General features: G+C 42.6%; 1 protein-coding gene across 1 annotated transcript in view; it reads left to right on the top strand.

The window, feature by feature from the left end:
* Nucleotides 1-4,066: 4,066 nt before the first annotated feature.
* The window catches only part of SGK3 (serum/glucocorticoid regulated kinase family member 3), a 96,258-nt gene continuing 78,791 nt past the window's right edge, over nucleotides 4,067-21,533 (top strand). Inside the window, 1 exon segment of the mRNA XM_049781859.1 lies at nucleotides 4,067-4,155. The gene's annotated coding sequence lies outside the window, so the exon portion shown is untranslated.

The raw sequence follows: 21,533 nt of genomic DNA, 5'->3' as shown, positions 1-21,533 counted from the left end.
TTTTTTTTGTTTTGTTTTTGGGTCACACCCGGCGGTGCTCAGGGGTTACTCCTGGCTGTCTGCTCAGAAATAGCTCCTGGCAGGCATGGGGGACCATGTGGGACACCGGGATTCGAACCAATCACCTTTGGTCTTGGATCAGCTGCTTACAAGGCAAACGCCGCTGTGCTATCTTTCCGGGCCCTGAACTCACATTTTCATTCCCTCAACCTAGGGAATCTGGTACTTTTCCCTACAGTTCCTTTTTTCTTAAATAATGTGCTAGGAAAAACCTTAGTCTTTTTTCATCTCTGAGAGTTAACTCTCCTTCAGTGTCTGATAGGTTTTTGAAATGTGTGTGTGTGTGTGTGTGTGTATGTGTGTGTGTGTGTGTGTGTGTGTGACTCCATCTAGCTGGATCTAGAGTTATTTTTCCCCAGGATTCTACCCATAACATTTGACTCTACCTAATATTTTGAAGAAAGGAAAACTTTTAAGAGTGTATAACCGACAGTCCCTGATATAACTGCTCTGTAAAATGAAGTTACAAGGATTGTTTAGTCTGCTTACTTAATACATCTTAAGTCTCCAGAATGTAATAAAGGTTTGCTCTGAGCAGTGCTTTATAGATTATTTGGGCCAGACTTCAGAGCTGTGGGGTTTCCCTTAAATGTGCCAGTGATGTTTTTGAAAACACAAGGAGCCATTGATAGATTGCAAATCAGTTTCACTCTTAGGTAGTCACTCCGTAAACTGGGTTTTGCTTCTATTTGTGAATTTGGAAAAGGTTGCAGTCAAGGAAAATTTGTCTAAAAATGTATAGGGCCCCCTAACTTAGGCAATATACTAAGCTTTGAGAATTTGTTTCTGGACTATTGAGAAAGTCTTCTAGTCCACTGCAAGTAAAGCTGCGTAGCTCTTGTTTATTTTATTCTTGAGAATTCATTTGAAATTAGAAGGGGAAAGCCTACTTATTTTGCAAGGCATCATTTTAATTACACTAAAGAACAGAGGGCTTAAGCATAGCTGAAAATAATCACAGATGAATACTTTTTGTTTTGGTTTTGGATAATACCTGCTGGTGTTCAGGGCTTACTCATTCTCTGTGTTCATGAGTCACTTAGCAGTGCTCAGGGAACCATCTGTGGTACAGAGTATAAAACCTTGAGTCAGCTATTATGCAAGGCAGGTGCTTCATCCCTAGACTATCTCTTCACTTCAAATAATTAAATTGGTTTTTAAGCATTTATTATGGGCATATCACTTGTTTGGGCAACATGGTGATAGTAAATGGTAGACTTGTTTTGGTTTGGGGGATACACCCAATGGTGCTCAGGGGTTACTTTTTGCTTTGAGCTCAGAGATTACTCCTGGCATTGTTCAGTGGACCAAATGGGATTCCAGGGATCAAACTCAGATCATCCTATGCAAGGCAAATGCCCTACCCCAATCACTCTAGCCTCCACACTATAATTTTTTAATAAGGCAAATATACTGTCCACCAAAACCTTGGTTTGGTTAATATAAGTAACTGTTATTACTTTAATTCATAATCTCAAGAGGGAAAACCAGATATTGTATATAAGTAACCAGAATGTTTACTATTACATGAATGTATCATTTCTTCCAGGCTTTTTTAAATGTTGAAAATGAGTTCTTCTTTCTGAATTTTCTGGGGCTAAGATACATACTTAGTCTCACAATTTAGTATCTGGAGATAACAACAGTCAATAAGACAAAATACCTGAATTTGCTGTTTAAAAGCCTAAAGTATTATGGCATTTTACTGATAAAGGGTTATCTATCGTATTTGAACTATTGTAATCAGAACTGATAGGACTGAGAGGAAAATCTTTTTTTGTTTGTTTGTTTTTTGTTTTTGAGTCCCTGGCTATGATCTCAGAAATCGCTCCTGGCGTGGGGGACCACATGGGACACTGGGCGATCGAACAGCGGTCCATTCTGGGTTAGCACCTGCAAGGCAAATGCTCTATTTTGCTTGCACCACTTCTGGCCCCTGAGAGGAAAATCTTTAATCCCAGAAGCAGAGGTATGCATGTTCAGAAGCTGTGATGTAGGTTGGTGATCGTGTACATGAGGAGACAGGCTGTCATGTCAGACAGTAGCTGGAGATTAGTTAGGCGTTGGTCAGCAAAGACCCCGAGTTCTTTGAATTTGTACTTTACACAGAGTGCAAACTGACAAATAGTGAAACTGAAAAAGATCATTGAAGAAACTGTGATGGTGAAAATCCTGGATTGAGGGAAGACTTTACAGTAAGTAGTACAGGGTGTTAGAGAAAAGGTAGAAAGGAGGCCTGAATGAAATGTTGCCAGACAGGCCTGAACTTTTTCACTGGATTTCCCATTTATTTGTGTAATCCCCTTACTGGATGTGCTTTCTGTAGGGTTGGTTATCTCCACCCCCCCCCAACCCTTGGTTGGTTATCTTTCTTATGGAGCCCAGTGGGATGGAATCATGTATGCAGAGGCATTTAGGGGTCAGAAGATCATCACTGGCCTCACCTCTTTCTTTTACAGATAAGGAAATGAAGGTTTTAGAGGCTGGCTTCTCTATCTTGTTTGTTGGCCTAGTTGAATCCTGTGTTTCCCAACCATCATTCAGTTAGATTTGGACTTGATCCCTCATATCATATTGTCCCTTCCCAAATTAAATAAATGAACAATTAAAGGGGCCGGGCGGTGGCGCTAAAGGTAAGGTGCCTGCCTTGCCTGCGCTAGCCTTGGACAGACCGTGGTTCGATCCCCTGGTGTCCCATATGGTCCCCCAAGCCAGGAGCAACTTCTGAGCACATAGCCAGGAGTAACCCCTGAGCGTTACCGGGTGTGGCCCAAAAACCAAAAACCGAAAAAAAAAATGAACAATTAAAATAATTCTTCTTAAGTATTCCGATTGCTTGCACTTATCTCACTAAGTGCATCTGACCTGGGGTGATGGAATTTCCTCTCGTGAGAAATGCCTGATCTGTTTGGGGAAGAAGGCACAAGAGAATAAATGTTTAACTTTAACTGAAGTGGGATGAAGCAGGCTTCTTGCTGGGAGTCATTTCGGTAGTTTTTTATTTGAGGAACGAGGATGTGTGCTGGAAATGAGTAAAGGGAACTAACTCCTGCTTCCTTTCTCTAGTCCTCAGTTCTCTGTGACTTTTCAAACACAGAAAACACATGAACTCCTTTGCCTCCTGCCGGGGTCATGGAGACCAAGATTCAGCTAGAGCCAGAGCCTGAATAAAATAAATAAATAAATAAATAAATAAATAAATAAATAAATAAATAGGGGGTGGAGAGATTGCACGGAGGTAAGGCATTTGCCTTGTATGCAGAAGGTCGGTGGTTCGAATTCCGGCATCCCATATGGTCCCCTGAGCCTGCCAGGATCGATTTTTGAGCATAGAGCCAGGAGGAACCCCTGAGCGCTGCCGGGTGTGACCCCAAAACCAAAATTAAAAAAATTAATAAATACATGAATAAATAATAAAAAAAGCAACAATCTTTGAGGACTTGTCACCCTTTCCCACACCTTAGCTGGAACCTGGGGGAAAGGACCCTAACTGCATCCTACCTCATTTTCCCCCCTCATTTTATTCCCACAATTGTGCCCTCCCCCCCGAAACCCCAGCTCTAGTGTCCTAGTGTTCTTCTTCACATTTTTGCATCCACACCTATCTTTAGCTAAGCCACCAGCCCCAAGACCTTGTGGGGGGCCCGTAGGCCAGGGAGAGTGAGCAAAGCCCCGCCCACTCACCCAAAAACCACGCCCACCCACCAACCACGCCCACAATCCTCCCGAGCCGTGGGCGGGGGCGGAAAGTCGCGTCGGCGCCGTTGATTGGTGAGGGTGTATCCTAAACCACGCCCACGTTCCATAAACCACGCCCTCCCCGGAGCCGTGGGCGGGGCGGAAAATCTCTACGGCGCTGTTGATTGGTTGATTGGTTGGGGGCGGGCCCCCGGAGGTCGGGAGGGCGGGCCTGAGCGTAGAGGTCTGAGGGCGCCGCCGCCGCCGCCGCCGCTGCTGCTGCTCTCCCTGTGGGCGGGAGGTGTGGCTCGGATCGGGGCCGAGTGTGGCGCAGCTGTGGCGGCGGCGGCGGCGATTCCCGCTCGCCACGCCGCGCCGCCGCGCCGGGCGAGCGAGCGAGGGTTCCAAGCCCCGAAGGTGAGTGCGGAAGGGAAGGGAAGGGAAGGAAGGGAAGGTGAGTGGGTCGGAGCTGGTCGCGACGCAGGTGCGGGCGGGTCGGCCGGCCCCGAGGGTCAGCCCGCCCGCTCGCCTGGGACTTCCGCGAGGCGCGAGGACGCCCCCTGCCCGGAGGCCAGCCCCCGCCCCGTCTCAGCCGGCGCGGCTCGCAGCGCTTCCTTCACGCCGCGGCTTCCCGCCCGGAAACGGCCGCGCGGCGGCTCCCTGGCCGAACGAACGGTCCTCCGGTGCTCCGGTGCTCAGGTGCTGGCGGGCTGAGGGGGAGCTTCGGGGGAGGATCGTTGGGAGTCTTTTTATGGATTGATTTGGTTCGGCTTTTTTACAGTCTCCAGAGGACGTTTCTAGTTGATTTCACGTCTCTGGGGGAAACTTGGATCGGGAGCCCCAGGACCTCACATACTGAGCTCAAGACTGAGAATTCTTCCTTCCTTCCTCCTTCCTTCCTTCCTTCCTTCCTTCCTTCCTTCCTTCCTTCCTTCCTTCCTTCCTTCCTTTCTTTCTTTCTTTCTTTCTTTCTTTCTTTCTCTCTCTCTCTCTCTCTCTCTCCCTCCCTCCCTCCCTCCCTCCCTCCCTCCCTCCCTCCCTCCCTCCCTCCCTTCTTTCTTTCTTTCTTTCTTTCTTTCTTTCTTTCTTTCTTTCTTTCTTTCTTTCTTTCTTTCTTTCTTTCTTTCTTTCTTTCTTTCTTTCTTCTTTTCCTCCCTTTCTTCCTTCTCTTTTTCTTCCTTGTTTCTTCATCTTTTTCCTTTTCCTTCATTTTCTTTCCTTTATTTTCTTTTTTCTTTCTTTCTTTCTTTCTTTCTTTCTTTCTTTCTTTCTTTCTTTCTTTCTTTCTTTCTTTCTTTCTTTCTTTCTTTCTTTCTTTCTTTCTTTCTTTCTTTCTTTTCTTTTCTTTCTCTTCTTTTCTTTCTCCGGTCTCCAAAATAACATTTCTAGTTGGTGATTCACATCTCTAGGAGAAACTTCGATCGTGAATCTCCAAGTACCTTCAGGTACTGAGGAGGATTTTTATTTATTTATTTATTATTATTATTATTATTTTTATTTTTACGGTCTCCAAAATAACATTTCTAGTTGGTGATTCACGTCTCTAGGAGACTTGCGGTGCCGCTTCATTTCAGCCTTGGTCTGGGTTGGTTCGGTCTTGCAGAAAGGATGCAACTGGCCATGGGACTCCTCACTGTTACTCCCAACAGGGACTCACTCCACCAGGGTTCTTTCTCTCTGCAGGGCTTGTTGTTGTGTGTGGTGCTGAGCTGACGACTTGGTGCACGGTTTGAAGCCACGGTGCCCACGCCTGGGGTTTGAATTCGTGGCTGAAAACTTGGCTCGATTTCTCGACACCTCTTCCTTGCTGCCTACCTTTGCAAATTGAAGGTCATGATTGGCTCGATCTTTAAACGATTGGATTTTTTTTTTTGAGATTAAAAGTATCAATATCCAATTGATGCCTTATAGTCACAATAGCATTAGCATTATTTTTTTTTAAAACTGTTGGTCTTGGGTCATATTTCGGAGTTGAACCACTAAGAGAACCTTTTTTGCAGGGCTCTTGGTAGAAATTACATATATAATTATAGATATGCATATAAATAATACACACTTTAGGAGTAATTTTCAGAGTGACTTCTATCAGAAAAAGCTGCACTGCTTTTTTTTTTCCTAATGGTATTTTATTATCATAGGATATAATATCTCGCCTTGTTCCAAATCAGATCAACTAAAATGGTACTGAAACCCAAGCGCCTTGAAGTTTGTTCGGAAAAGGACCAAAAGAAAAGTCACTTTAGAATGTGGCCTCATTCTAAAAGCTTAAGTAGTAAAAGAAGTTCTGTATCTTACTGGGTGGTGGGAAGGCATACCAGGAGGTGCTCAGGGATTGAATCCTAGGGTCTAGTGTTGTGTGCAAAGTGTTGTGTGATTGCTCTACCGGCTAGTCCTTTGAGCCATGTCTCAGGTCCCATATCACTTTATCCAGAACTTTACAAGTCATCCTATATTGGGTGGTGCTTATTTGTATTATTGCAAAAACTAAACTTTACACACGTAAACGTCATAGGAATCATAACTTGTCACTTGAAAGGAATCCAAAATATCAAACCAGCTGGTCTTTATGGCTAAGGATGAGTCTGAAAGACCAATAAATGACAGCATAGAATTCAGTTCTGCTGAGCAACAGATTATAAAATCAAAGGATGATATTACTTTTAGTTTTATAATAGTACTATTTTTATTTTTGACAGTTTTATGGTGCTGTGATTTTTTTTTTCCCCTCAGCAACATCCTGCTTGGTAGCTTAATTGCATGATTCATAATCATTCTTCAGCACCTTTGATTTAAATCACAAGTCTCAAAGTTGCTACATCAATGATTGCTTTGAGAACAAGATGATTGTCTTTTTGAGCTCTGTAGAAACATGTTCTAACAGTGCTTTGGTTTTGTTGTTTGAGAATGCAGTCCTTTCTCCCATGTAGGGCACATAAGTAGCCGGTCTAAACAAATTGACATCGTAGGCAGTCGATCATCACTGTGTTATTGGCCACATTTCCTTGATCGGGTAGGAGAGAGTCAGGAAGTGAAATGCTGAATGCTAGTCCAAAGAAATAGGACTAGGTCACAGAAGAGAGACGCTGCGATTGCTGCTTGCTTACTTCAAAAGCATCCTAGACCGAAGTTATTTGGAGATACTCTTAGCTGCTGACTCTTCATACTGCATATTGAGTCCTTGTGTACCTTCCCCTCCAGGTATTTATCGAGATGTTTTCATCTTCCTCAGAACCTTCTAATTAAACCTCCATACTACCCCACTTTACTATAATGTATATTTCTTTATTGTTCACTATCTTTGGCCTATAAAGGATAAGATTCATATGGACAGAGATGCTTGCTAGTCGCAATTCCTTCTGTGTCCTAAGTGCCTAGAAACAGTATCTGGCAGAAGATATTAAATGTGCAGATATTTCACACAGTTTCAGCAAGGGCCGGTAATTCCTTAAACCAATATACTCCCATTTAGCATTGCTCTCTCCCCACCCCACATCTCTAGTTATTTATCCTGGTTACTTGGGCTTTAAACCTTGAGACACTTTTAATCCCTCCTCCTTGCCAATAACTACTGATTGAATCCTCATGTCTATTTTTACAAGTCTGCTGAAGCTTTTTGTTGCTAAGCCCCCTTTTCTCCAGGCTTTCCTTCATTTCACTCCTTCCTTTACACCCACGGTCCCGCATGCTCTCTTTCAAATGCTTTCACATCCTCATTTGCAGAACAAAATCCAAAACAAGAAGCCTGGCACTCACGAGTTTTCTTATATGATTTCAAACCCACTTTTGCCATCTGTATCTCTTACATATAGGCAGAGTGATTCCAACGTATGCTTATAATCATCAGAGTAGAATTAAACTTAGATAGGAATGCCCTATATGGGGTCTTTAGGTGGGAGGTAAGTGCTTACTTGGTTAATTTGTCTTTCTGTTCTTACTAATGTCCTTTTCCTTTTCCTCATGTGGACAAAAATTCAGACAAAATGGACTAATTGCCTTTCCCTGTTTATACTAAGGATGTTTTGTCCTGCTATTTTCAGCCACATGGCACCACCACTCCAAATACCTGCATACATTTAGTTGGAAAGTTATTTTTCCTTTTCTTTCCCTGGATTCTAATAAATAGTCTACTCTGAATTTTAATCCTTCAGGCTATCTTTGCTACAAGTAAGCTCCTGGGGAACAAGAAACACAAAGTTTATTTTTTACTTTATGTTTAGGTGGGGTTCTTTCAGGTGCTTGGATGCTACTCTATCTCAGTGCTCATGCAATGCTGGGAGTCAAACTCAGGTCCTCATTGCATTGCAAGTGTCCTCATTTTTTCTTTTTTTCTTTTATGGGGTGCAGAGGATCAAAGCTACTACTACTTTTAACATTTTTAAAATTAAACTTAATAAGTCATCGAGTCCTTAAATATCGAACCTTAATCATTCTAAGGGCTGGAGTGATATTGCAGAGAATAAATTGCTAGCCTTGTACATGGCTGACTTGGTGTCAATCCTCAGCACCCCATGTGGTCCTCTGATTTGTGCCAAGGGTCCCAGAACAAACAGATTTCTATAGTTTGGCAATTAAGTCAGGAAAAATACTACATGAAAAAAAAAAGATACAATTGAAGATACTGAAATCTGGACTTATTAAAGGGAATGAACAAATCCGGTGCCACATACCCAACACCCACCAAAAAATATCACATACATACTTTATTCAAGAAACCATTAGGACAGGATAGACATTGTGGTTAAACATCTGTAGCTCTGTTTTGTTTTGGCTTTGTTTCTTGCACTCCCTGCTTTGTTTTCTTAGGTGGATAGTTCTGAACATGCTCTGATATGTAGAAACTAATTTACCTTCCTTTCTTTGTTGCTTGAACTGGAAAAAAAAATCATAGATCGTAACTTATTTTAATGGCTATGTGGAGAAGATAAATGCCAGTATTTTTCGTTATCCAGAGAAGGTGATAGATTTAAATTGCTAAAATTTGTTGAAGCTTATGGTTTTATTAATTTTTTTTCTTTTTTGGGGGGAGCCACACCCGGTGGCACTTGGGTTACTCCTGGCTCTGTGCTCAGAAATCGCTCCTGGCATGGGGGACCATATTGGACGTCGAGGTATCGAACCCTGTTCCATCCTAGCTCAGCTGCATGCAAGGCAAACACCCTACCATTGCACCACTGCTCCAGCCCCTTACTAGATTTTCTTTCAGCATTTGATATAATATATTTTGCTTTATTTTCTTACAAACATATTTACAATTGAGTGAATGTTTTTATTTTACTTTTTTTTATTTTTTATTTATTTTTATTTATTTATTTTTGTTTTTTTGGGCCACACCCATTTGATGCTCAGGGGTTACTCCTGGCTAAGCGCTCAGAAATTGCCCCTGGCTTGGGGGGACCATATGGGACTCCGGGGGATCGAACCGAGGTCCTTCCTTGGCTAGAGCTTGCAAGGCAGACACCTTACCTCTAGCGCCACCTCGCCGGCCCCTATTTTAGTTGTGTGATTTTTTTTTTCCAAGTCAATTTTGTTTCCAAAATTTGAGTCGACATTTCTGCCATCTAAATTTAGTTTTTTCCTCTCCCTTGTTGCCTCCCAAGCTTTATTTCAGATCTTCCTATACTACAACTTCTTTTCTTTGTCTTGACTTTGTGGTATATATATACAGGTATAGTCTAAATTTAACTTAACATTTTTCTGAGATGAAGTTGGGGTTTCTATTAATTGGAAAGATTTTTTTCTTTTGTTTTCTTTTTTGGGGCACACACCATGCAGCGCTCAGGGGTTACTCCTGGCTATGTCCTCAGAAATCGCTCCTGGCAGGCTCGTGGACCATATGGGATGCTGGGATTCGAACCAGCATCTTGCATTCGAACCAGCTGCTTGCAAGGCAAATGCCCTAAAGATCTTTTTTAGTTTGTTCTTAGTTTGGTCTGGTCTGGTTTGGTTTGGTTTGGTTTGGTATCCGGTAGTGCTCAGGCTTCTCCTATCTGGTGCTGGGAGTAGGCAGGGAACAGAAGTGATATACCAGTACAGACTTAGGGTTCCCTCATGCAAACCCTGTACTCTATCTCCTTGAACTATCTACAGTCCCTTGACAGAAGAGAGTTTTGAGGGGGAAATTGTGTAGTGAAACCCAAATTTTTGAAATGTTAAAACTTGAAGTTAAAACTCTGTATATTATCTTTGCAAACACCATAGCTAATATAAGATTAGCTTGTTAGAAAGGTTATACTAACATAGCTAATAAAAGGATTTGGAGCTAATGTGCCATGATTTGTTTAAATTGTGCTATAATTTAAATCTATAACTGTAATGTTTAACTTTCAGAAAATTTCTTCTAATGTGCTAAGAAGTAAAGTTACACTGTCAGATGAAAAATCTTGAAAGGCAATATTTGCTTTGGAGTAATGTTTCCTTTATCACAGTGTATAAGCATCTGTGTTTACACGGGGTTCTTTCCTTGTTTTTGTTTGTTTTTTTGTTTTTTTGTTTTAGGGTCACACCCGGCAGTGCTCAGGGGTTACTCCTGGCTCCATGCTCAGAAATTGCTCCTGGCAGGCACGGGGGACCATATGGGACGCCGGGATTCGAACCGATGACCTTCTGCATGAAAGGCAAACGCCTTACCTCCATGCTATCTCTCCGGCCCCTCTTTCCTTGTTTTTAAAAAGCCATTGCTAAAGGTGTTATCAGATGGGATCATTCATACAGATATTAAAAATTCAGACATGGCTGATTTCATATCCTGGGCACTTGGTAAGCACTATGTTAGTACTTATTAAGTAAACCTATATTTTTAGGGAGATTTTATTTAGATGATGTGGCATTTAATATTAGGATTAATCTGGTAATGAGGGAGAAATTGATGATTCAGGAGACTGGCAAAAGAAATGAGCTTCGTAGTAGGTGTGTTGGTTAACAAACATTTGAAGAGGTGATAAAATACTCCTGAAAACAGTGAGGCAAACAAATGCTAGTCGGTTTTTTAAAAAGAAAAACGAATGAAGCATTGTTTACTTTGAAGATCTCACTTGCATATTTGTCAAAATGGATATTCCTAGGCACCTTTTTCTGCCTGAATTTTGGATTAAATACACAAAACAAACCGTGTGTGAGGGAGGGCTACCAAGTGTGACCCTGATGAACAAAACTGTTTGTTCCAGTCTGGGAACAAACTTTTGTTTGTTTTAGGTTTTAGGCCACACTCAAAATGTTCAGGTAACTCCTGATTCTGCACTCAGGAATTACTCATGTGCTTAGAGGGACTATAGGGTGTTGCAGATTGGACTTGGGTAAGCCGTGTACAAGGCAAGCACCCGGTAATAACTCTCCAGCTCCCCCAGTCTGGGAGGTTCTCAGTGTTTGTACTCATTGATGTTAATAAACATGAACTCAGAAAGGTGACAACTGAAGGTGAGTTAGAGGAAGGAGCATTATAGTTAAGGTAATGGTGAAAGCTTGTATGAGGGAGTGACATTCGAAGGAAAGTCCTTGATATGTAACTGGAGAAACAGCAAAGGGTCAGGTCAAGAAGGTGGTTCCAGGTTGTTTGCAAGAATTTTGGATATTATTTCTGAGGGCATTGGGAAGTCCAGCAAGGTGTGTGTGGGGGAGGGGGACTTAAGGAAAGGAGTTAAATTTTTAGTCTTGTATTGATTAAAAACAGAGGCAACTGGTGGGAGGAATGAATTGAAAGGGGGTTGGGATGAATGATATAGCAAGTTGGGAGATTCAGATATGAGATAGCAATGATAATCTTTCTATAGTAGGGCTTTTTTGTGTGCTTCTCCTTAATTTTCTTTTTTTTTTTTTTTTTTTTTTTTTTTTGTTTTTTGGGCCACACCCGGTAACACTCAGGGGTTACTCCTGGCTATGTGCTCAGAAGTTGCTCCTGGCTTGGGGGACCATATGGGACACCGGGGGATCGAACCGCGGTCCGTCCAAGGCTAGCGCAGGCAAGGCAGGCACCTTACCTTTAGCGCCACCGCCCGGCCCCCTCTCTCCAATTTCTTAAGCCCAGAAAGACTTTCCAGGATCTCTGGTACTTTGTCACTGCTGGTCTGTTGAATTTCTCTTTACCATTTCTCTCTCCTCACATAATCATCCATAAAATCATCACAGCTCTGTATGAAGAGTTCTGTATTGAGCACTGCCTGAAAGAGATCTCAGAAATGTGCTTCTTATTGGAAAAGACTGAGAAACGGGGTTCAAAGAAAGGCACCGCTAGGATCAAGATCCTAAAACATAGTGACCTTAGGAAGCTGAAAAGGATTGAACACAATTCTCAATCCTATGCCTTGAGTTCTGGATCCAGCAGATGAATGTTATCAGTTGGAGCAAGTTTAGAATCTTCCTTCTGATGACAAGTTATGATTGTATTATTAGAAAGGACTGTCAGCATTTCCTTCTACCTCCTCACTTTTAAATGACTATAATTAAAATGGGGATGGATTTAGGGAACCACAGACTCTCAGAAACTTTGTTTGTTTTTAGACCACACCCAGCAGTGCTCAAGTCTTATTTCTTTTTTGTTGTTATTTTGTTTGTTTGTTTTTGGACTACACCCAGTGGCATTTGGGCTACTTCTGACTCTGTGCTCAGAAATCTCTCCTAGGGGACTGGAGTGATAGCATAGCAGTAGGGTGTGGCCCCAAAACAAAACAAAACAACAAAAAAACAAAAACAAAAAAAATCTCTCCTGGCTTGGGAACCTATGGGGATCGAACCTGGGTTGGCCATGTACAAGGCAAACACTACTTTCTGTGCTATCACTCCGTCCCATACCCAAGTTGTATTCCTATGCTCAAGGTGTCACTCCTGGTAAGCTCGGAGTCTCCTATGGTCTGCAGAGGATCAAACCCAGGTTAGCCAGGTGAAAGGCAAGTGCCTTTCCTGCTGTACTATCTATCCGGCCCGAGACTCTTCTTTTTGCTTGTTTGTTTTTGGGCCATACCCCGTGGCACTCAGGTCACTGCTGGCTCTGTGCTCAGAAATCGCTCCTGGCGGACTTGGGTGACCATATGGGACGCCAGGGTCAAACCCAGGTCCTTCCCGAGTTGGCTGCGTGCAAGGCAAAAGCGCTACTGCTATGCTATCATTCCAGTCTAAGCCCCAGATTCTTAATCATTTTTGCTGAGGTTCTTTGGAATTTTAGGTCGTATTTTTTACATTGTTTTTTTCTCATTTTAATTATATCACCATTATCAATAATTAAGTTTAAGTAAAAAAAAGTTTTAAGTAAAAGGTGTCTCAAATAGATAATATAGTTAGGACAAATAGGACTGCTTTGTGATTACAGAAAGCCGGGTGTGGGATAGGAATAAGAGGAAGGATATAAGTAAGGAAGGAAAACAGGAAAAGTTGTAACTGTTTCATCACGTGATGGGTGGGAGGCAGAGGGAGGTTATTGAGCATCTTTCCTTGCCAGATCCCGTTTGATTTTTTTTTTCTCCTGTTTGTTTTCTTTTGTTTTTTGTTTAAAGCTCTTCTGCAACTGACTTCATTTACGGATGGGACAAAGATGTGCTTTGTTTCTATTGAAACGTTTTTGATACTTTTGGAGCTGTTATTGTCAAAGTTGGAAATAGATGGATACAGTTCTATATTATTATAATAAACTTTCAATAAAGTAACTAGTTTGAGGTAAGACTATCCAAGGTAGGTGCTTTTAGTTTAGGTTAAAAGGAATCTCAGCATTTGTTTTTTGTGCCCGCCCCCCAAGATAGGAATCATTCCTGGTAGGCTCAGAAGATCCCAAGGGATCAAGTGTGGATTGATAGCTTGCTAGGTAAGCACTCTACTATCTTTCCAGCCTAAAATCCAGTCATATGGGCTTATTCCCTTATCCAGAATAATGCTTGTCTCTTGTCTCACCCTCTAATTTTTTTTTCTTACTTTCTGGATAATATCCCTATTGGCCAACTCAGTCTCCATGCCAAGTCCATTGTCTTTGTGTGGATTTTCTTTCAACTCTTCCTTGACTAGTTCTCCCAAATACTTGATTTCGATTCTTCTCCCCCTACTAAAAACAACTTGTCGATTTTTTTTTTTTTTTTGGTTTTTGGGCCACACCTGTTTGATGCTCAGGGGTTACTCCTGGCTATGTGCTCAGAAATCGCCCCTGGCTTGGGGGGACCATATGGGAAACCGGGGGATTGAACCGTGGTCTGTCCTACACTAGGGCTTGCAAGGTAGACACCTTACCTCTAGTGCCACCTTCCCAGCCCCAACTTGCAGATTTTCCAGATCCACTACCTTCCTATTGAGCAGGCTTTTTTGGGGGTGTGTGTGTGGGTGGGGGGAATCACTCATGGCAGCGCTCAGGGGTTACTCCTGGCTCTGTGCTCAGAAATTTCTGGCAGGGTTGGGAGACCATATGGGATGCCGGAATTCAAACCACCGTCTGACTTGGGTCAGCTGCTTGCAAGGCAAACATCCTACCACTGTGCTATTTCTCTGGCCCCAAATAGGCTTGTCTTTAATGTTCCTTTCTTGTTGATTGATTTCTGAGAACAGAGACTGGAGTAACCCCTGAGCATTACCTGTGGTGGCCCAAAGAACCAAAACCAAAAAAGGGGAATGCATGAATAATACCATAGGAAGTCAAGGGACAGTGTTGGTGTGCTGGCCTCTGGGGTTTAAGCTGTGCTCATGTTACAATGTTGACACCAGAGCCATGTGACCATATAGAGGTATTTGCCTCCTAGGCTTTGTGGTTGTTATGAGGGTACCTTCTCTTGCTCTAAAAAGCCCTGGTGATATCAGCCCAGAAACTGGCATACTGAAATGTGGTCAGATTGATGTCCCCAAAGTGAAATGTATAGGGTCAGTGATGAGGCATGGCCTTCAGGGAAGCAGTGGTCCTGGGTGATGGAGGCAGCAAGCATGGCTTCAGCAGATTGGGGGCTTAGTCCTCCCTCTCTTCCTGAGAAGGCCAGCTTTCTGTCGCATGGGCTGGGGTAGCCATAATCTTTTATGGCCGGTTTACATCTCTTTTGAGAAAAGAGTCTATGGAGCCAGCCTGGTTTGAACATGGTAACTGTTTGTGGGTGTGGTTACAGCTGTCATGCTTCCAAGAAAAAGGAAGATATGGGGGAGGGTGACCACACTCCAAAAAGCCCTGGTGATAGCCAATTTGGCAGAACTTAAATTGCATCTAGTGCCAGAGAGATAGTACAGTGGATAGATAGGGTGCTTACATTGTACCTGGCCAACCTGGTTTTGATATGTCTCCTTTACCCCACCAGGAGTGATCCTTGAGTACAGGGCCAGGAGTAAACCCTGAGTAAACCCACCAGGTATTGCCCCCCCCAATTCAAAATATAATACCAAATTGCTTTAGTTTTACAAACTAAACATTTTTTTTTTTTTTTTTTTTTTTTGGTTTGGGGCCACACCCAGTGGTGCTCAGGGGTTCCTCCTGGCTATGTGCTCAGAAATTGCTCCTGGCTTGGGACGCCAGGGATCGAACACAGGTTCATCCTAGGTCAGCCTCGTGCAAGGCTAACGCCCTACCATTCCATTACCGCTACGGCCCCAAACTAAACATTCTATAACAATAACAGGGACCTGGTGCAGTAGTACAGTGGATAGGGAGCGTGCCCCAACATGGTACTTAAATAAAGACAGATCTGAGGGGTTGGAGAGATAGCATGGAGGTAAGGCGTTTGCCTTGCACACAGGTCAGTGGTTCGAATCCCGGCATCCCATATGGTCCCCCGAGCCTGCCAGGAATGATTTCTGAGCATAGAGCCTGGAGTAAACCCTGAGCACTGCCGGGTGTGACCCAAACAAAACAAAACAAAAAAGACAGATCTGCAGATTCATAGAATAGACTTGAATATCCTGAGATTGACTCTTAAGTTATATGGCCAATTAATCTTTGATAACATGGTAAGAATACAAAGTGGACTAAGGAAAGAACCCTCTTCAACAAGTGGTGTTGGGAAAACTGGTCAACTGTATGCAAATAGTGAACTCAGACTTCTCTGCACAGAAGTCAAGTCACTGGAGTAAAGACCTTGATAATAACCTGAAACTATAAGGTACATAGGGGAAAATGTAGGTACAACTCTCCATAACATTGAACGTAAAGGCATATTCAAGAATGAAACACGGCTGACTAACCAAGTGGAAACAGATATAAAGAAATAGGGCAAAGTTAAACTAAGAAACTTCTGCACCTCAAAGGAAACAGTAACTAGGATATAAAGACTACCCGTGGTTTGGGATAAACTATTCACCCAATATCCTTCTAATAAGGGACTAATATATAAGACACGGATAGAACCTAACAAGGAAAAAATCTAGCCCCATCCAAAACAGGGAAGAAGAGATGAACAACCATTTCCTCTGAAGAAATGCTGATGACCGAAGGCATGAAAAGAAAATGCTCTACTAATTATCAGGAGATGTAAATCAGAATAACAATGAGATATCATCTTACCACAGACTGACACACATCAAAAAAAACAAGAACACCCAATGCTGTCATAAATACTGGAGGAAGGTACTCTTACTCACTGCTGGTAGAAGTGGTTTATTGGTCAAGCCTTTTTGGAAAACATGTCCAAAAATACAATGCTTAGAAAAGCCCTCTGTATTCCTATGTTCACTATAGCACTATTCACAGTGGCCAAAATCTAGAAACAATCCAAGTGCCTGAGAACAGATGAGTGGAGAGTTGGGAGGGAGGGAGAGAGAGAGAGAGAGAGAAAAAAAAAAGAGTTGTACATCTATACTGTGGAATACTATACAACTGTTAGAAAAAATAAAGTCATGAAATTTTGCTTGTATGTGGAAGGATATGGAGAATAGTATGAGCAAAATGAGTTGGAGGGAGAGGTATAGATAAAGAATGATTACACTATTTTTGAGATATTAAATAAAGAGATAGAAAGGTAATAATATCCAGAGACAATGGAGACGAGGCCAGTAGGATCAGTCCATGGTAGATGAAAAGAATTGGGTGTTGAAAGAAGATAAAGTGATGTTCACGATACCCCTTCACTAATAATATTGCAAAACACAGTGTCTAAAAATAAAAGAGTGAACTATGTCTGCCATAGAGGCAGACAGGGTGGAGGGCAGAGGTAAAGGCAGGAGGGAAACTGGGGGGTGCATTTGTGGGTGTTAATGTCCACTGGTAAAGGGTATTGTTTGTACATTGTATGACTTAAACTCAAATCATGTACAACTTTGTAACTGGGGGGGCAGTTGAATTATGAACAACCTGTGAACCACAGTATTTAATGTAATTAAAAAAATTGATGAGTTGAGGTGGAGTAATAGTATAGTGTGTAGGGCTCTTGCCTTGCACATGTCCAGTCCTGGTTCGATCCCCAGTAAGACATGGTCTCCCAGCCCTTCCAGAAGTATACCTGAGCACACAGCCAGAAGTAAGCCTTAAGTGTTGTTGCATATGATCCATAAATTTTTGTTTTGTTGTGGTGGTTTGGGGCCATATTCTGCACTGCTAAGGCATTACACCTGGCTCTGCACTCAGATATTATACCTGGTGGATCATATGAGATACGAGGCAAATGCCTTATTCATTGTACTATCATTCTGACCCTGATCCATAATTTTTTGTTTGTTTTGGGGCCACACATGGTGGTGCTCAGGGTGCTCAGAAATTTCTTCTGGCTGGCTCGGGAGACCATATAGGATGACAGGGATCAAACTTGGGTCTGTCCCAGGTCGCCTACATGCAAGGCAAACACCCTATCGCTGTGCTATTGCTCCAGCCCCTGACCCATAATTTTTTGGACAAAATAAAAAAATGTTAATGAATCCTCTTCATTGCTTCCCAGTCTTTTTTTAGGGCACAGATATGTTGTAGAGCAGTGTGGTGTGACAGCTAAAAGTCTTGAAGTCAAAACACCTCTGATTCTGAAATTAGCTTCAAATTCACTTCAATCCTGACTTTAATGCCTAGGGCAGATTACTTCATATATTTGTGCTCTGATTTCTGCTCCAGTTTCTCTCTGTGAGGCCTTTGACTAGCAACTAGAATAAAACATGTAAAACACAGTTTGACTTGTAATAAGCTTAGTTTCTAAATATTTCGTGTCATTAAGTTGCTGATTTCATTTGTCTTGAAAGAAAGGAAAATGTTACTAAACAGAGTGTTGATAGCAGACAAATATATAGATTGTCGGGAGTCATATAGTTTGGGTTTGATTCCTAGAGCTCTGTTGCCTGTTAGCTCGTTCACTTATTGATGCTGATAGTTTTTATCACAGTCAGATTTTCATTCTAATATTTTAGGGTTTTGGGTTTTGTCTTTTTTGCTTTAAATTGAGGCAAACAAGTGTGATTTCCCTGACTTCTATTGCATATCTCCCTGGCTGTGTGAGAATAAGTACAATATATGGATTGCTAGTATAGTACATTTTACAGACCAGCTCCAGCTAATGTCTCCTCGCTGGTGCCAGATTTAAGCCTTTCGTAGCTGTTCCTCTCTTCTGTCGAACAACTGCTTTTAGGTGAAAAGATAGGAAGTGGGCCCGGAGAGATAGCACAGCGGTGTTTGCCTTGCAATCAGCCGATCCAGGACCTAAGGTGGTTGGTTCGAATCCCGGTGTCCCATATGGTCCCCCGTGCCTGCCAGGAACTATTTCTGAGCAGACAGCCAGGAGTAGCCCCTGAGCACCGCCGGGTGTGGCCCAAAAACCAAAAAAAAAAAAAAAAAAAAGAAAAAAAAAGAAAAAAGAAAAAGGGGGCCCGGAGAGATAGCATGGAGGTAAGGCGTTTGCCTTTCATGCAGGAGGTCATCGGTTCGAATCCCGGCGCCCCATATGGTCCCCTGTGCCTGCCAGGAACAATTTCTGAGCCTGGAGCCAGGAATAACCCCTGAGCACTGCCAGGTGTGACCCAAAAACCAAAAAAAAAAAAAAAGATAGGAAGTAAAACAGCTAATTCTGTGGTTATGAACGAATTGCCATGTGTTTTTGCCCCATGTGTATTCATTAGGTGATCGATGTTGTGTAGGACTCTATATCAATGAACAAGATACACTATAATCAGGTTCTTGTAGAGACATTTCAGGCAAGCAAGGTAAATCTGGCTTCCATGGGGGTAGAATACTACCTGGGTAGCTGTCTGATACCTCAGAATAGTGCCTTAGTAGGACTTAATAGGTCTTTGCTGTGGATCTAGCACTGGTAGTGTAGCTAGATCAAGTTTTTTGTTTGTTTGTTTTTGTTTTGTCTTTTAGACCACACCCAGTGGTGCTCATTACTCAGGTCACTTCCTGGCTCTGCTCTCAGGAATCACTCCTGGCGGGCTTGGATAACCATAGGAGATGCCACCTCGGTTGACCACTTGCAAGGCAAGTGGCCTACCAGTTGAACTATCGCTCCAGCTCTTGATCAACTTTTTTTTTTTTTTTTTTTTTTTTGGTTTTTGGGCCACACCCGTTTGACGCTCAGGGGTTACTCCTGGCTATGTGCTCAGAAATCGCCCCTGGCTTGGGGGGACCATATGGGACGCCGGGGGATCGAACCGCGGTCCGTTCCTTGGCTAGCGCTTGTAAGGCAGACACCTTACCTCTAGCGCCACCTTCCCGGCCCCATCTCTTGATCAACTTTTAGTGAAAGGAAGACTATATTGTTGAGCTGTTATTTGCCTGCCATCCCTGCTACTTTGACTGCTGTATCATAACTCTGTTAGACAAGCTAGGAGACTGATAGACACCTGCAGTACAGACATCTTGAACACTGATAACTGATAGCTTTACTGTTATGTTTGATCTCTGGTGGGTGTTTAAATAGAACACAAGTATTTTCACATTCTGTGCTTAATTGAAAGATTATTTCGCATTGTTCTGTACTCCTTCCCACTGCTCATTCCCACTTATTAAAACTTAATTTTTTTGTTTTTGTTTTTGGATTACACCCAGCGGCGCTCAGGGGTTGCTCCTGGCTCTGTGTTCAGAAATCGCTCCTGGCAGGCTTGGGAGACGATATGGGATGTGAGAATTCGAACTAACATTTGTCCTGGTTCGGCTGCATGCAAGGCATTTGTACCTTGTACCGTTGTACTATCTCTCTGGCCCATAAAATTAAATTTTTTGATACTGTTCCTTCCAGTTCCTTGACTGCCATGTCACCTGTTAGCCACTGTGCACAAGTTAGTATAAATTTCTTTGCTTATATGTACCTGTCCTGATTGCAGGTAGAACAAGAATCCTGCTCAGAATCCTCATTGGTAATATTTTTCTACATCACTCTTATTTCTTAGTTTTTTGTGTTTGTTTTTTTTTTTTTGTTTTTTGGGTCACACCCATTTGACGCTCAGGGGTTACTCCTGGCTATGTGCTCAGAAATCGCCTCTGGCTTGGGGGGACCATATGGGATGCCGGGGGATCGAACTGAGGTCCATCCTACACTAGCGCTTGCAAAGCAGACACCTTACCTGTAGCGCCACCTTCCCGGCCCCATTTCTTAGTTTTTATTTCAGTATTCATAGTGCTTGGGACGGCAATCTCTTCAGTCAAGCCTGTGCCAGCAAATCATGCAGGTCTATTTATCAATAGGTATCTCTTCTCTCTTCTGCTAACTAGTCACAGGATTCTCTACTCACTAGGTAGAGTACTCAGGTGAGGAATATGCACCAGGGTTACCATCTGTTACCTTCACTTGCAGTTAATTATCCATCCTGGTTGGGCCTCGGCTTGGTTGTACCACAGCAAAAGAAATGTTTTTGTGTAGTCCATTTTATGATTGTTCAGTAGATCAGATAAAATTCTCTTTAGCGGTACTTGTTATAGTTCCTTCATTTTCCAAGGACAGGTATCTGATCTCTGCATAGTAGTAGCAACCCAGAAATCCACTGGCTAGTGGTTGGTAGCAAATCACTCATACTCTTTTCTTGGTGCTCACCAAAATTTTTCATCCCTGTCTACCTTAACATTTCCAAACTATTGGGTGTGTACAGGCATAGGTTCAAAAGCTTATACAGCTCTAGAACTGTTTCTTGGGTGAGGCCCCAGTAAAAACTGGCAACTTCATAGGTTATTAATAAATTGGACAGACTATTATACCTACATATGAAACTCTGCAATTGTGTTTTGCTTCTATCTCAATAGATAAAATGCAACACAGCTTTAAACAAACTATCCTGCCTGAGACTTTTAGCGCCATAGAAACCATCAACTGAACTATCATTGATTTTATCAATTATTCTCTGGCTTTAAAATGTGTGTCAGGGCCGGAGAGATGGCATGGAGGTAAGGCGTTTACCTTTCATGCAGAAGGTCATCGGTTCGAATCCCGGCGTCCCATATGGTCCCCCGTGCCTGCCAGGAGCAGTTCCTGAGCACAGAGCCAGGAAAAACCCCTGAGCACAGCCGGGTGTGACCCAAAAATCACAAAAAAAAAAAAAAAAAAAAAATGTGTGTCATAGAAAGCCATTCTGGGTACTTGCTTTTTTTTTTTTCTGTACCATTAACATGATGCCATCAACATGATGAACCAGTGTGATGAACTGTGGAATACTGAGATTATTAAAATCCTTCCAGACTATACTGTGACAGTGCGACACATAGGGTTCATATAGAACAGTGAAATGGGGGGCTGGAGTGGTAACAACAGCAGTAGGGGATTTGCTTTTCACGCGGCTGACCTGGGACGGATTCGGGTTCGATCCCTAGCATCCCATATGGTTCCCTGGACATGCCAGGAGCGATTTCTGAGCACAGAACCAGGAGTAACCTCTGAGTATCACTGGTTGTGCCCTCCAAAAAAAACAAAAAGAAGGGCCTGGAGAGATAGCACAGCAGTGTTTGCCTTGCA

The sequence above is a fragment of the Suncus etruscus genome, chromosome 10, assembly GCF_024139225.1.
Source record: "Suncus etruscus isolate mSunEtr1 chromosome 10, mSunEtr1.pri.cur, whole genome shotgun sequence".
NCBI classification, from domain to species: Eukaryota; Metazoa; Chordata; class Mammalia; order Eulipotyphla; family Soricidae; genus Suncus; species Suncus etruscus.
The sequence above is the reverse complement of the archived record's forward strand: the minus strand, read 5'-3'. Positions and strand labels throughout refer to the sequence as shown.